Genomic DNA, 15868 nt, shown 5'->3' with positions numbered 1-15868 from the left:
ATGATGATTTTCTTTTGTGTATCATGAAATGGATGTACTGTAAGTTCTGAATTGTAATGGATTTCATTTTAGAATTAAGCTGTCTTGCTGTTCACTGAGCCTTTACACGCTCATTTCCTATAACATGGAGAGCGGTAAGAATGGTTGAGTTATTGGAATGCTGATTAGCTGCTGACCCAGAACGTTCGGTCTGCGTCATGCATGGAGATAGGTGATGCTGGATGGATCTGTACTAGGTTGAGATTAGCTTTTGTGGGTGCAAGCATTTGGGCATAGAAATGGCTGAAATAGCCCAAAGATCCACTCTCAGGGGATGATGTAAAGCTCCTGCCTTTCTGAGGTAGAGCAGTAAAATAGAAAATCTTTCCTCGAACCAAAAGGACAGGGGTGATGCTGTCTGATTGAATATGACCATTTGTATTATTGATATTGCTAGTTATGCAGTTGCAGCAAATCTTGTACAAAGTATGTCATGTAAGGTGTCAATGGAAAAGTTATGATCTTCTAAGTATGAATACCCTGTTTATATGCATGCATCAGTGCCTTAACAAGGGCGAGGCACTTGCCTCAGGCGTGCAAAGCTGAGAGGTGCAGCTCTACCGCAATTGGCGATGCTTCAGCGGTAGCTCTACCACTGTCGCTTCTTCAGCGGCAATTCGGCTGCCGGTCCTTCTCTCTGAGAGGGTGTCATAAACAGATAGCTAAGGGTTAATGTCTCTTTCACCTGAAACACCTGACCAGAGAACCAATCAGGAAACCGGATTTTTTTTCAACTTTGGGTGGAGGGAATTGTGTGTCTGAGTCTTTTGTCTGTCTGCCTGCTGTCTCTGAGCTTTGGAGAAGTAGCTCTGTTTTCTAATCTTCTGTTTCTAAGTGTAAGGACAAAGAGATCAGATAGTAAGTTATATGGTTTCTTTTCTTTGGTATTTGCATGAATATAAGTGCTGGAGTGCTTTGATTTGTCTTCTTTTTGAATAAGGCTGTTTATTCAATATTCTTTTAAGCAATTGACCCTGTGTTGTATCATCTTAATACAGAGAGACTATTTGTATTTTTTCTTACTTTTTTATATAAAGCTTTCTTTTAAGACCTGTTGGAGTTTTTCTTTACTTCAGGGAAATTGATTCTGTACTCACCAGGGAATTGGTGGGAGGAAGAAATCAGGGGAGGTCTGTGTGTGTTGAATTGGCTAGCCTGATTTTGCATTCCCTCTGGGGAATAGGAAAGTCCTTTTTGTTCCCAGGACTGGGGAACGGAGAGGGGGAATCACTCTGTGTAGTTTCACAGAGCTTGTGTCTGTGTATCTCTCCAGGAGCACCTGGAGGGGGAAGGGAAACAGGATTATTTCCCTTTGTTGTGAGACTCAAGGGATTTGGGTCTTGGGGTCCCCAGGGAAGGTGTTTCAGGGGGACCAGAGTGCCCCAAAACACTCTAATTTTTTGGGTGGTGGCAGCAAGTACCAGGTCCAAGCTGGTAACTAAGCTTGGAGGTTTTCATGCTAACCCCCATATTTTGGACGCTAAGGTCCAGATCTGGGACTAAGGTTATAACAGAGGGACTCAGGGACCCACCGCCGAATTGCCACCGAAGAATGAATGAAGCAGCGGTGGCAATTCAGCGGCAGGTCCTTCCCTACGACAGGGACTCAGGGACCCTCAGCTGAATTGCTGCCGAAGAGCCTGGAGCCGGCCCTTACCTCAGGTGCAAAAATTCCTTGTTATGGCTCTGGCGTGTATCATCTTTGTATTTGAAGTTGTGAACATTGGCTGTGTACTGGCATTATACACATGGATTGTATTCCTGGGTAACACCCACCTGGTAAAATTTACATTAAGGCCAGACAGCTATGTATTGAGGGCCCATCGAGAACACTTAGCTCTCATAGTGGCCCATAGAAGAAACTCATTCTACCCAGATAGCTCTTCCTGTGGATACCTCAGACTCCAAAGGACCAATGGCCATCCCTTGTGAGTCTCAAGCCATGTTAGGACATGTGATATGCTCATGTGACTCTGGACTTCATCTTGGGCCAGTAACTTTCCACAAACAAAGGCTGTGAGCTTTGTTTGAGACAGTAAATTTCCAGATACATGGCAGAAGATACAAATGACCCCTGAGATATCTCCATTTTGCCTCTTTTTCCTGTCCTGATTCTATGGATGTACAACAAAAAGGAGCATTTTGAACTATGAACTGAGGATCTTCTTACCAGAGAGACTTTACAAGCCTGCTACAAACCTGATGTAACAACTTTGCAATCATTTTTATGTATCTGGTCTATTAACCATTACCAACTCTCTTCCTTTTTTATTAAACCTTTAGTTTTTAGCAGCAAAGAATCCTGTGGCACCTTATAGACTAAAAATAAACTATATTTGATTAAATTTGTTTTTAGTTACCACTCACCATAGAGTCCAGTGTCTGGCTGGTGAGTCAAGAGCTAGAATACCTAAGGAGACTGCATTTTTGGCTTCTTGTTAACCAGTGTGGTGAGACAGACGTTAACTTTTGTTACTGGTTTGGTATAATCTAATGCTAGAATAACCACCAGTTTGAGGTGAGTCTGCCCTATTTCTCAGCAGTTTGTCCTGAATTTGGCATTCTCAGCTGTAATCCACCGAGGCTCTGTGATGAGGGGCATTGAATTCGCAATTCGGAGTCACTTGAGTTGGTGTTTCTGGTTCGGTCCCATTCTTAAGTAAAAAAACCCAGCTCCACATGGTTCCACTTTGTAGCCCAGTGGGCGATCTTACCTGTATTAAATACTCATTGCTTTGTTATTCTGCTTTATTATATTTAGTAGTAAAACAAGGATCCTACAGGCTTTCATCTGTAAGATTTGGCTTTAGCGGATAGTGTGAGACTTGAGGTCTATAACCTTTGGAATAGATACATTTAAGTAACTCCTGAGTTATAGGGAATGGAAAGTAGCATGCAAGAGGGGGAATTTTGTCCAGAATACCAACATCAGCCATGCACAGAACATAGCTGACACCAGTATCTGGAAGGTTCCAAACAGAACGTCAGACTGCAAAGGGGCCATGTCCACCAATTGACGTGTATGCTAATAGGGTGACATCATACATATACTAACCTATAGAAAACTGACAACTTAAGGGGAGGAAATACAAATAAGGACCTCTATTGAATATACATTGGACATGGTAGATCAGCATAACCTACTATAAAAAGTAATGTCCCAGGGATAGCAAGGAGGGAGATGTAGACCCTGGGAGGGGCCAAAATAATGGCCACCTGGGAAGATGAGGACGGTGACAGTAATAAAAAAGATCTGGGTTAACATTCCAGGGTGTAAGTATGGCCATCCAAATGTACTTTCTGTATTCTCTCTGTCCGCTTTGTTAAGTTTGTGTGTGTATAAGTTCGCTAAATTATTAATAAATCATATCTTTATAAAGAGTTCCTATCATGTAAGTATCAGAGGGGTAGCTGTGTTAGTCTGGATCTGTAAAAAGCAGCAAAGAGTCCTGTGGCACCTTATACACTAATAAATGTATTGGAGCATAAACTTTCGTGGGTGAATACCCACTTCGTCAGATGCATCATACATCCGACGAAGTGGGTATTCACCCACGAAAGCTCATGCTCCAATACATTTGTTAGTCTATAAGGTGTCATAGGACTCTTTGTTGCTTTTTATAATGTAAGTGTTGCACCTGTGCGCGTCGGGGTTCCAAAATTATATGGTAATTTTACAATAATCTAACTTGGCCTAATCTTGGGACAACATCCAGTTAATCCTCAAATTCCAACTGTATACACCCAACTTTGTATACACCCAATTATATACACCCAACTTTGGGTCAGGCTACAGATGGCACCCCAGATGGGACTTTTGGTGTTTCCACTCTGTGTTTGGGGATGTTTGAATCTGGTGTTTTTGTTCTGGCTCATCTAGAGCTTCGAGTGACTGGGATAATGGGCATCCTGAAGATTCTGACTAGAGCAAAGGAGAATGACATTAACAAACACTGTCTCCTGAGATTAGCATTCCTGAAATGAAGACATGCCTGATCTGAGGACCTAGTCGCATTGGTTGAGCTGGTCCTCAGTCACAGACAGCCAAAAAAGGAATGTGAAGAACAGGGGATTTTAAGGCATCTGAGGGAAAGCAGCACTATATCCAGGCCCCATGCATTCCAGCCACACAGCTTTTACCTCATGCAGTAGAAGCTCGTGCACTAAACTCCAGAGGTCCAAAGTTTGATCCTGCCCACCAACGACTGGGGTCTGTCGGTGTTATAAACACGCACACAGCGGAAGAATACAATGAATACTGGAAAGGGAAATATTTATTTACAGAGGGATGAATGGAGAAAAACAACAGGAGGAAGGATGGGGTGGTTGGTAAAACAGGGTTACATTCACCACAAGGTCTGAAAAGGTAGACACTGAGCAATGCATCTGCACTCAGAGTTCAGGAGTCCTCCATAAAGTCCCAGTCCAGTGGTGTGTCTTGGGTGCTCCTGGTCATCTTCAGCGCCAGGAATCTTTCCCCAACAAACCCCTCCATTGCCCTCTTCTACTGTTCTCTGCAAAGCCACACACGACAACCTTCCCACTAGCTACAGCCTCTCTCTTTAATCCTAGTGCAAAGTCACAAGCCCCAGTATTCATGGTCCCATATAGCACTGGACAGCTGTGATAGTGGGTCCAGCTCCGGTCTGTCATTCTTGGGTGATTCCTCTCTGGCACGGTGCTCCTCCTGGCTCCAGTCCTGGAGTGATCCTGTCGGTCACTATGTCCCTCCCAGGTAGGGTTACGGCCTTTGAAATGCAAAAATACCCAGCACGTCCACCCTCCTCAAGGCAAGTCCAAGGCAACCCAAACCACAAGGCAACTCCTCAACCCCTATCTTCAACAGCCACTTAGAGTACCTAGAGAGATAGCATATGTAGATAAGATTGACCACATCAATGATAACTCACCGGGGTATGTTTTATCAGCACATTTTGCCATCTAGGCTTTGTAGTCTGGTTTGTTTAACCAGTTGTGACTGAATGGGCTGTTTCTCATGCAAGCTTTTTTTCCAGGGGTCTAGTAGGATCACTGGCACCATAGCACTGCTCTTCTATTATTTAATATGCCTTGCACATTTTCTCACACTCACATGACCCTCTCTCACCACACATGCAGTGTGCCTGCCTGTTGTTGGGCAGCCAGCTGCTGTATTTTCAACCGTTTTGATCTGGTTCTCACTTAAACTGTGGAAGTAGGAACTGCAGCATCTTTAGCTGGACACAGAAGCTTTTAACATTAGCAGTCTCAGTGTATTGTGATAATAACGCAAATCCTTACACCCACATTAAAAAAAACTGCAGAGTAAGTAATTTTCCTTGCAATGGCAAATCCAGAATAAAACCAGCTACACACACACACACTCTCTCTTTTTCTCTCTAAAAAGCAGCACTTCCCTCATGGTTTAAATGGGCCATGCTCGCTAAACCTCCAAAGGGTTACAGAAACAGTCATCCATGGGGAAATCCTGTCACCAGTCCCAGAGCAGGTGTTCTCTGCTTGGCTTGCTGTCTTTAGAAGGTGCAGAGAAAGCAGAACTGAGGCCTAGATCCTCAAAGGGCTTTAGTCACCTATTTGAGGATCTGGGCCAATGTTTAAGTCCCTACCAAATTCGCGTCTGTGAAATCTGGTCTCCCCTGTGAAATCTGGTCTTTTGTGTGTGTTTACCCGACACTATGCAGATTTCAAGGGGGAGACGAGCGTTTCTGCAACTGGAGGTCCCAATGCAAGAGAGTCACAGAGGGATCACAAGGTTATTGTAGGGGGTGGGGGGTTGTGGCATTATCACTCTTACTTCTGCCTTGCCTTCGGAGCTGGGAGACCGGTTCTGAAGACAGCAGCTGTCGGCTGGGCGCTCAGTTTTGAAGGCAGCATCCCACCAACTGCAGAGCAGAAGTAATGGTGGCAATACCATATCATGACATCCTTACTTCTGCGCTGCTGCCTTCAGGGCTGGGCAGCCAAAGAGCGGCAGCTGCTGAATGAGGGCCCAGCTCTGCCGGCAGCAGCCCAGAAGTAAGGGTGACACTCCCGTACCGTACCATACCATACCAGGCCATCCTTACTTTTGAGTTGTTGCTGGTGGTGGCGCTGCCTTCAGAGCTGGGCTCCCGACCAGCAGCTGCTCCTTTCCTGTTGCCCAACTCTGAAGGCTCTGCACCAGCAGCAGTGCAGAAGTAAAGGTGGCAGTATGGTGATCTTCCTGTAATAACTTTGTGATTTCCCTCCCCCCAAAAAACCCTCTTTCGGGTCAGGACCCCCCCTCCATGGTTACACCACCGTGAAATTTCAGATTTAAACTTCTGAAATCACGAAATTTACTATTTTAAAAATTCTATTACCATGACATTGACCAAAATGTATTGTGACTCTACCTATGCATTGAGATCTTAGCCTAACCAAGGGGGCACATTGACTCAGACAAGACCAACCCCATGTAAATTGTCTTTGGAAGGTGTAAGGAGGACTCAGACCCCTATGTTTCTGCTACACCAGTCCCCCACCCTCCCATTAGCTGCTTGTCCTGCTGTCCCATCTCTTTGAGGAGTAAATTGCTCACAGCTGGGCCAACAAACAGCCATTCACACTCATTGGGCCCCTACATCACTTAGCCCTGGTCTACACTGCAGAGTGAGGGTGATGCAGCTGTGGGACTCTGGGGGTGGACTTTAACCCCACCCCTGTTTCAGCAGAAGGCTCAAACCGTGGGCTTGAGCCCCCACCCACCGCAGCTTCAGCTGCAGGGCTCCTGGGGCTGCCTTAACCCCCTGCAATTCCCCTCTCAGCTCTAGTCGCAGGGCTCCTGGGGCAGGGTTAACCCCCTTCCGTTCCCCTCCCGGCTCCAGCTGTGGGGCTCTGGCTCTGGCAGCAGGGCTTCTGACGGCGCCATGGTCAAGAGGTAAGGAGCGGGGTGAGTCAGAAACAACGGAAGGTCCCTCAAACTGGGGGGGGCACTGGTACCTGACCTGTTCCGCTCCCCTGCATAACCGTTTCTACCTGAGGCCATACTTCCCACACCACTCATTCCCCCAAGGCCCCACATCCGCACTGCCACTTCCCCCAAGGGCCCATGCCTGCACTGCCACTTCTCCCCAAGGCCCCACACCCACACTGCCACTTCCCCCCAAGGCTCCATGCCTGCACTGCCTCTCCTCCCCAAGGCCCCATGCCCTCACTGCCACCTCCCCCCAAGGCAACACGCCCGCACTGCCACTTCCCCCCAAGGCCCCACGCCCACACTGCCACTTCCCCCCAAAGCCCCACGCCCGCACTGCCACTTCCCCTCAAGGCTCCATGCCTGCACTGCCACTCCCCCCCCAAGGCCCCATGCCTGCACTGCCTCTCCCCCCCAAGACCCCACGCCCTCACTGCCACCTCCCCCCAAGACAACACGCCCACACTGCCACTTCCCCCCAAAGCCCCACGCCCGCACTGCCACTTCCCCTCAAGGCTCCATGCCTGCACTGCCACTTCCCCCCCACCCAAGGCCCCATGCCTGCACTGCCTCTCCCCCCCAAGACCCCAGCCCCCCACTCGTTCCTCTCTGCCAGCCCCTGTCACTCACTCTTAAGGCTGATAAAAAGTGATGGCACCACAGTCCCCTGCCTGCCCCTGTTCTGGTGAGCCTGTGCTCTCAGGCCATGGAAGGGAGCTTAGGACAATGGTGGAGAACAGCAGGGCCCAGGATAGTGATGGAGGGGCTGGTGGGAGGCAGGGGAGGGCTAGGGGAATCTGTTGGGGGAAGCAGGGGCCAGGGGAACCAACATATAACTGTAACATATTGTTATTATTGAGTCTGTAAAAAAAACAACCTACATAAACAATGGCAGATTAGCCACTGGGCTAAAAGGACCCATGCCCAGTGGCCCAAGCCAATTGGGCAGCCACTGGAAAAATGGTCAGGCCCATGTCCTGACCATCCAGTGCTCCTGCTGGGGAGTGGGGGAAGCCTCCATGCACCAACCCTGCTCCTGACCTTATTTAAAAGATTCATAGATTCATAGACTCTAGGACTGGAAGGGACCTCGAGAGGTCATCAAGTCCAGTCCCCTGCCCTCATGGTAGGACCAAATACTGTCTAGACCATCCCTGATAGACATTTATCTAACCTACTCTTAAATATCTCCAGAAATGGAGATTCCACAGCCTCCCTAGGCAATTTATTCCAGTGTTTAACTACTCTGACAGTTAGGAACTTTTTCCTAATGTCCAACCTAAATCTCCCTTGCTGCAGTTTAAGCCCATTGCTTCTTGGTCTATCATTAGAGGCTAAAGTGAACAAGTTTTCTCCCTCCTCCTGATGACACCCTTTTAGATGCCTGAAAACTGCTATCATGTCACCTCTCAGTCTTCTCTTTTCCAAACTAAATAAACCCAATTCTTTCAGCCTTCCTTCATAGGTCATGTTCTCAAGACCTTTAATCATTCTTGTTGCTCTTCTCTGGACCCTCTCCAATTTCTCCACATCTTTCTTGAAATGCGGTGCCCAGAACTGGACACAATACTCCAGTTGAGGCCTAACCAGAGCAGAGTAGAGTGGAAGAATGACTTCTCGTGTCTTGTTTAAAACACACCTGTTAATGCATCCCAGAATCACGTTTGCTCTTCTTGCAACAGTATCACACTGTTGACTCATATTTAGCTTGTGGTCCACTATGACCCCTAGATCTCTTTCTGCCATACTCCTTCCTAGACAGTCTCTTCCCATTCTGTGTGTGTGAAACTGATTGTTCCTTCCTAAGTGGAGCACTTTGCATTTGTCTTTATTAAACTTCATCCGGTTTACCTCAGACCATTTCTCCAATTTGTCCAGATCATTTTGAATTTTGACCCTGTCCTCCAAAGCAGTTGCAATCCCTCCCAGTTTGGTATTGTCTGCAAACTTAATAAGCGTACTTTCTATGCCAACATCTAAGTCGTTGATGAAAATATTGAACAGAGTTGGTTCCAAAACAGACCCCTGTTGAACCCCACTTGTTATACCTTTCCAGCAAGATTGGGAGCCATTAATAACTACTCTCTGAGTACGGTTATCCAGCCAGTTGTGCACCCATCTTATAGTAGCCACATCTAAACTGTATTTGCCTAGTTTATCAATAAGGATATCACGTGAGACAGTATCAAATGCCTTACTAAAGTCTAGGTATACCACATCCACCGCTTCTCCCTTATCCACAAGACTCCTTATCCTATCAAAGAAAGCTATCAGATTGGTTTGACATGATTTGTTCTTTACAAATCAATGCTGGCTTTTCCCTATCACCTTACCACCTTCCAAGTGTTTGAAGATGATTTCTTTAATTACTTGCTCCATTATCTTCCCTGGCACAGAAGTTAAACTAACTAGTCTGTAGTTTCCTGGGTTGTTTTTATTTCCCTTTTTACAGATGGGCCCTATATTTGCCCCCTTCCAGTCTTCTGGAATATCCCCCGTCTCCCATGACTTTCCAAAGATAATCGCTAGAGGCTCAGATACCTCCTCTATTAACTCCTTGAGTACTCTAGGATGCATTTCATCAGGCCCTGGTGACTTGCAGGCATCTAACTTTTCTAAGTGATTTTTAACTTTCTCTTTTTTTTATTTTCTCTTCTAAACCTACCCCCTTCCCATAAGCATTCACTATGTTAGACATTCTTTCAGATTTCTCAGCTAAGTCCGAAACAAAGAAGTCATTAAGCATCTCTGCCATTTCCAAGTTTCCTGTTACTGTTTCTCCCTCCTCACTGAGCAGTGGGCCTACCCTGTCCTTGGTCTTCGCTTGCTTCTAATGTATGGATAAAAAGTCTTCTTGTTTCCCTTTATTCCCATAGCTAGTTTGAGCTCATTTTGTGCCTTTGCCTTTCTAATCTTGCCCCTGCATTCCTGTGTTATTTGCCTATATTCATTCTTTGTAATCTGACCTAGTTTCCACTTTTTATATGACTCCTTTTTATTTTGTAGGTCATGCAAGATCTCGTGGTTAAGTCAAGGTGGTCTTTTACTACATTTTCTATCTTTCCTACCCATCGGAATAGCTTGCTTTTGGGCCCTTAATAGTGTCCCTTTGAAAAACTGCCAACTCTCCTCAGCTGTTTTTCCCCTCAGTCTCGATTCCCATGGGACCTTACCTATCAGCTCTCTGAGCTTACCAAAATCTGCCTTCCTGAAATCCATTGTCTCTATTTTGCTGTATTCCCTTCTACCCTTCCTTAGAATTGCAAACTGTATTTCATGAGCACTTTCGCCCAAGCTTCCTTCTACTTTCAAATTCTCAACGAGTTCCTCCCTATTTGTTAAAATCAAGTCTAGAACAGCTTCCCCCCAGTAGCTTTCCCAACCTTCTGAAATAAAAAGTTGTCTGCAATGCAGTCCAGGAACTTATTGGATAGTCTGTGCCCCGCGGTGTTATTTTCCCAACATCTATCTGGATAGTTGAAGTCCCCCATCACCACCAAATCTTGGGCTTTGGATGATTTTGTTAGTTGTTTGAAAAAAGCCTCATCCACCTCTTCCACCTGGTTAGGTGGCCTGTAGTAGACTCCTAGCATGACTTCACCCTTGTTTTTTACCCCTTTTATCCTCAACATTTCCTATGTCTATCTCCATGTCAGTCTAAGTGTGTACATTTTTAATATATAAGGCAACAACAACTCCCTTTTTCCCCCATCTATCCTTCCTGAGCAAACTATACCCATCCACACCAACATTCCAGTCGTGTGTATTATCCCACCAAGTTTCAGTGATGCCAGCAATGTCACAGTTGTATTCATTTATTAGCACTTCCAGTTCTTCCTGCTTATTACCCATACTTCTCGCATTTGTATATAGGCATCTAAGATACTGATTTGATCTTGCCTCCTGGTTTTGCCCTGACCCTCCTTTCTCTCTGCCATTATAGCCCACACTCCCTCTTTTTTCTGACCCATCTCCCAGGTCTTCTTGTTCCCCACTTACCTGTGGGCTTTGCTCACTTGTCCCCGTCGAACCTAGTTTAAAGCCCTCCTCACTAGGTTAGCCAGTCTGTGTGCAAATAGGGTCTTTCCCCTCCTCGAAAGGTGAACGCCATCTCTGCCTAGCAGTCCTTCCTCGAATAGCATCCCGTGGTCGAGGAAGCGAAAGCCCTCCTGGCGACACCATCTTCGCAGCCAGGCATTCACCTCCACGATGCATCTGTCTCTGCCAGGGCCTCTACCTTCGACAGGAAGAATCGAAGAGAATACCACCTGCACTCCAAACTCCTTCACCCGTACTCCCAGAGCCCTGTAGTCACTCTTGATCTGCTCAGCATCACATCTCGCAGTATCATTTGTGCAACATGGATCAGTAGCATGAGGTAGTAGTCAGAAGGCCGGATAATCCTCGACAATGCCTCTGTAACATTTCAGGTATGGGACCCCGGCAGGCAGCATACCTCCCGAGATGAAATGTCAGGGCGACAGATGGGCACCTCCGTCCCCCTCAGCAGAGAGTCTCCGACCACCACTACCCTACGTTTCCTATTTTCAGTGGTGGCAGCAGACCTCCCAGCCTTTGGGGTAGGAGGCTTCTCCTCCTTTACTGTAGGGGGTGATTCCTTTTCTCCTGTATCAAGAAGAGCATAACGGTTACCTATTACCACGGCGGGAGGGTTCACAGCAGGGGTGGAGCACTGCCTGCTGCCAGAAGTAACCAGCTGCCAGTGTCCACCCTGAGCCATCTCTTCCTCTACCAGTGGTGCATCAGCAGTCCTGTGAACTGGGACAGCTACCTCAGCTGTCTCCACATGGACACTGTCCAGGAATTGCTCGTGGATACGGGTGTTCCTCAACCTAGCCACCCCCTCCTGTAGCTCTCCCACCTGCTGCCTGAGAGATTCCACCAGTAGGCACCTTTCACATTGGATGCCCCCCGCCAGCCTGGATATCAATAAGTGGAAATTGCAAGTTACAGTCTTTGCAAAACCACACCAGTATCTGGGTAGAAGCATCCAAACTCCCCTGTCTGCAGCTCCCTGTCTGCTCTGCTCTGCTTTAAAGAGAAAGGTTTTGGATGTAGTTTGATTTATAGGTTTTCAAGGAACTAATGGGTCACAGATAGGACCGACAAGGGACCCCCGCTCCCTTCCTACTCCCCTTCCAAACTCCCTGTTAGCAGTCCCTGTTCACAAAGCTCCCTGGCCACTTGTGCGCGGCTTTATAAAGCCCTGGCCTGAGTGAATGCCCTGCCCACTGGTTAAGGCTCAGCCAATTACCAGAGGCTTCTAGCTTTCAAACCTTCCTTTGTAGCTCAGCCTCCAGCTGCCAGCTACAGCACATGGTCCTTCAAACAACCGGCAGGAGCTCTGGGGGATGGAGTAGAGACCACAGCTTGAAGGGGTGGGAGGGAGGCCTCCACTTCCTCTGGTCCAGGGCCCCAAAAACCTCTAATCTGCCTCTGTACCTAAATAAAGTACAATGAGTTGGCCATGTCTGTGTGCATTTTTGTTTTGTTTTGTTTGTCCTAAAGTTAAATTTAGTATTTTAGAAAAAGTTGTCAGAGTGGCCACCAGCAAGAGTTGGTGGCCATACTCTGAGGCCACCAATAATTTTGTTGTGTGAACTCCTGGTCTCAACAAATCCAAGACTGCCAGTCTCCTTTTGTAAACCTCCAGTGAAGGAGCATCCAGAGCCTCCCAAGGCATCTGTTCCATTGTCCTATTGTTCTTACAGATAGGAAGTGCTTCCTGTCATTTAGTCTAAATCTGCTATGCTGCAGTTTGAGCCCACTGCCTCTTGTTCTGCCCTCTGTGGCAAAAGAATTCACCTTTTCTCCATGTTTATGGCAGCCTTTCAAGTACCTGAAGCCTGCTATCAGCCTGTTCCCCTTAATCGTCTCTTTTACAAACAAAACACACCTGGTTCCTTCAGCCAAGCTGTTATTCCAAACTCACTTCCACCACCCCCATGATACACCTCAGTTGGGATGATAAAAAGCAGTCTGATACTTGTTCACACAGCCCCTGTAAGAAGTTAGAGCAATTCAGTAGGGCCTGTGCCAAGGAATATGTATGTGCGGGAATTGTGGCTATGCCAAGAATGGCATATCAGCATTTACACATCCACGCACCAAAGGATTTCACAATGGCTCATGTTGTTATTTTTGGAATATGCCACCAGAGAGAGCCAAAACATCAGAGAATAACAAGACTACCTTAAGGTTTTAACTGCACTAGACCCTCCAGAATGGAGGTTGTTGGTAACTCTGAAATGTCCCTAACTCTGAACAAAACATTATGTTGGTTCTTTCAAAGGTGCAAAACAGAACATTGACTTAATACTGTTTTGACTCTTTACTGTGCAGAAATATGGCGACCAAAAAGCAAGTGTGAAAAATCAGGACAGGAGGTGGGGGGTAACAGGAGTCTATATAAGAAAAAGACCCCAAAATCGAGATTGTCCCTAGAAAATCGTGACATCTGATCACCTCATGCAGAAGAACAATGCTGCTTTTAACCATCTTTATTCAAATAAAACAAGCACAGAAACAGTTTCCTTACCTTGGCAAATCTTTTATTTAAACTTTCCCTTTATTTTGTAGTAGTTTACATTTATTACTATTGTATTACTATTGTACTGTACAATATTTGCTGCTTTTTTGTGTGTGTGTGTGTGTCTCTGCTGCTTCCTGATTGCATATTTCCGTTTCCAAGTGAGGTGTGTGGTTGACCAATCCATTCGTAACTCTGGTGGTCACAACTGAGGTTCTCCTCTGCAGAAGAAATTAAAGTGCAATTCCACTCTAATGACATCCAGGGTTTTCACATCCATTGAAGCCGTTCCCCGCGCACACTGAGCAACAGACGGAGGGGGTTTTAGTATGATGTGCCCCACTGCACCTAAGCACGTCATGCAGAATTGATGTTACAGCTGCACAAGCTTTGTGCTCCATTGAGAAACACACTCAAATCGAGACACCAAGACCCTAGCAGGCTGCTACAATTACCCAACTTGCAATATGGCCTAATGGAATAAAGGACTATAGTGACTGACCTATAATTAACTGTTTTATTGTTCATGTAGTGACTATGTTGCTTAAGAAAAATGCCAGCTTTGCAGCCTTTGAATCCACGTATAAGCTAGACTCCAGCAGTGCCACACATTGCCCCAACTGCCATGCTGCCTTCTTCCTGCCATTTCTCATCCCATCCTCTCCTGAAACTGCCTCCACAGAGCTCAGTATAGAGGGGTTGCTGCCTGTGCACTTGGGACAGAAATGATCCAGCAGATAGCCAAGGAGAATTTTATTATGGGCCAGTTTCAAGGGATGGATTCTCAGCCCCTTTTACACCAGATTATGAACACTCCCACTGTATATAAATAAAGCACTATTCCCCTCCACAAACACATGCAGGATTGTGACAGACCTGTTGTGTGCACTTTTTCACTCGATCGCTGATGTGCTCCTAAACAGAAATGGCTTGCAGTAATGTGGCCTAGGACATGGAAAGCCACAAAGTTGTTGATAGATGTTCCCCTTGTGACATGTTCCATCACTGGTTGTGGCAGCCCGCTCAAATCTAATCATACCACTAGGCCACATAAAATGACCATCCATGTAGCTATCTTGTGGTGTTCCTCAGTGTTCCACTTTTTAGGGGGTCTGACTCCATCTGAGTCACATGGGGCATTGCATGAGGCTAAGTGGGCTCATAGAATCATAGAAGATTAGGGTTGGATGGGACCTCAAGAGGTCATCTAGGCCAATCCCCTGCTCGAAGCAGAACCAATCCCAGCCAGGGTTTTGTCAAGCCTGACCTTAAAAACCTCTAAGGATGGAGATTCCACCACGTCCCTAGGTAAGCCATTCCAGTGCTTCACCACCCTCCTACTGAAATAATGTTTTCTAATATCCAACCTAGACATCCCCCACTGCAGCTTGAGACCATTGCTCCTTGTTCTGTCATCTGCCACCACTGAGAACAGACAAGCGCCATCCTCTATGGAACCCCGTTTCAGGTAGTTGAAGGCTGCTATCAAATACCCCCTCACTCTTCTCTTCTGCAGACTAAATAAGCCCAGTTACCACAGTCTCTCCTCGTAAGTCATGTGCCCCATTCCCCTGATCATTTTCGTTGCCCTTAGCTGGACTCTTTCCAATTTCTATACTGGGGGGGCCCCAAACTGGACGCAATACTCCAGATGTGGCCTCACCAGTGCCGAATAGAAAGGAATGATCATGTCCCTCAATATGCTGGCAATGCTCCTACTAATGCAGCCCAATATGCCATTAGCTTTCTTGGCAACAAGGGCACATTACTGATTCATATCCAACTTCTCATCCACTGTAACCCCCAGGTCCTTTTCTGCACAACTGCTGCTGAGCCAATCCATCCCCAGCCTGTAGTGGTGCATGGGATTCTTCCATCCTAAGTGCAGGACTCTGCACTTGTTCTTTTAGAACCTCATCAAATTTCTTTTGGCCCAACCCTCCAACTTGTCTCGGTCACTCTGGACTCTATCCCTATCCTCCAGCATATCTACCTCTCTCCCCCTCAGCTGTGCATCACCTGAAAACTTGCTGAGGGTGCAATCTCTCCCATCATCCAGATCATTAATAAAGATGTTGAACAAAACCGGAACCCAGGACCGACCCCTGGGGCACTCCACTTGATACCAGCTGCCAACCAGCAGCCAACTGATGCTGATGAATCAGTAACAAAGATTATTGTATTGTTTTCCCACCAACAATAGACTTGAAATATGAATTCTTGATGAATGTTCTGAAACATTTTGTTGTGCATAGTAATACAGCCAAAATGTGACATCAGCCCAGTTCAGTGGCAGTCTACTGCTGCATGCGCCTCTCGGAGATGTTGGTAGCTAGGTGGGATGT

Source organism: Gopherus evgoodei, chromosome 6, assembly GCF_007399415.2.
Source record: "Gopherus evgoodei ecotype Sinaloan lineage chromosome 6, rGopEvg1_v1.p, whole genome shotgun sequence".
NCBI lineage: Eukaryota > Metazoa > Chordata > Testudines > Testudinidae > Gopherus > Gopherus evgoodei.
Note: the sequence above shows the minus strand (reverse complement) of the source record.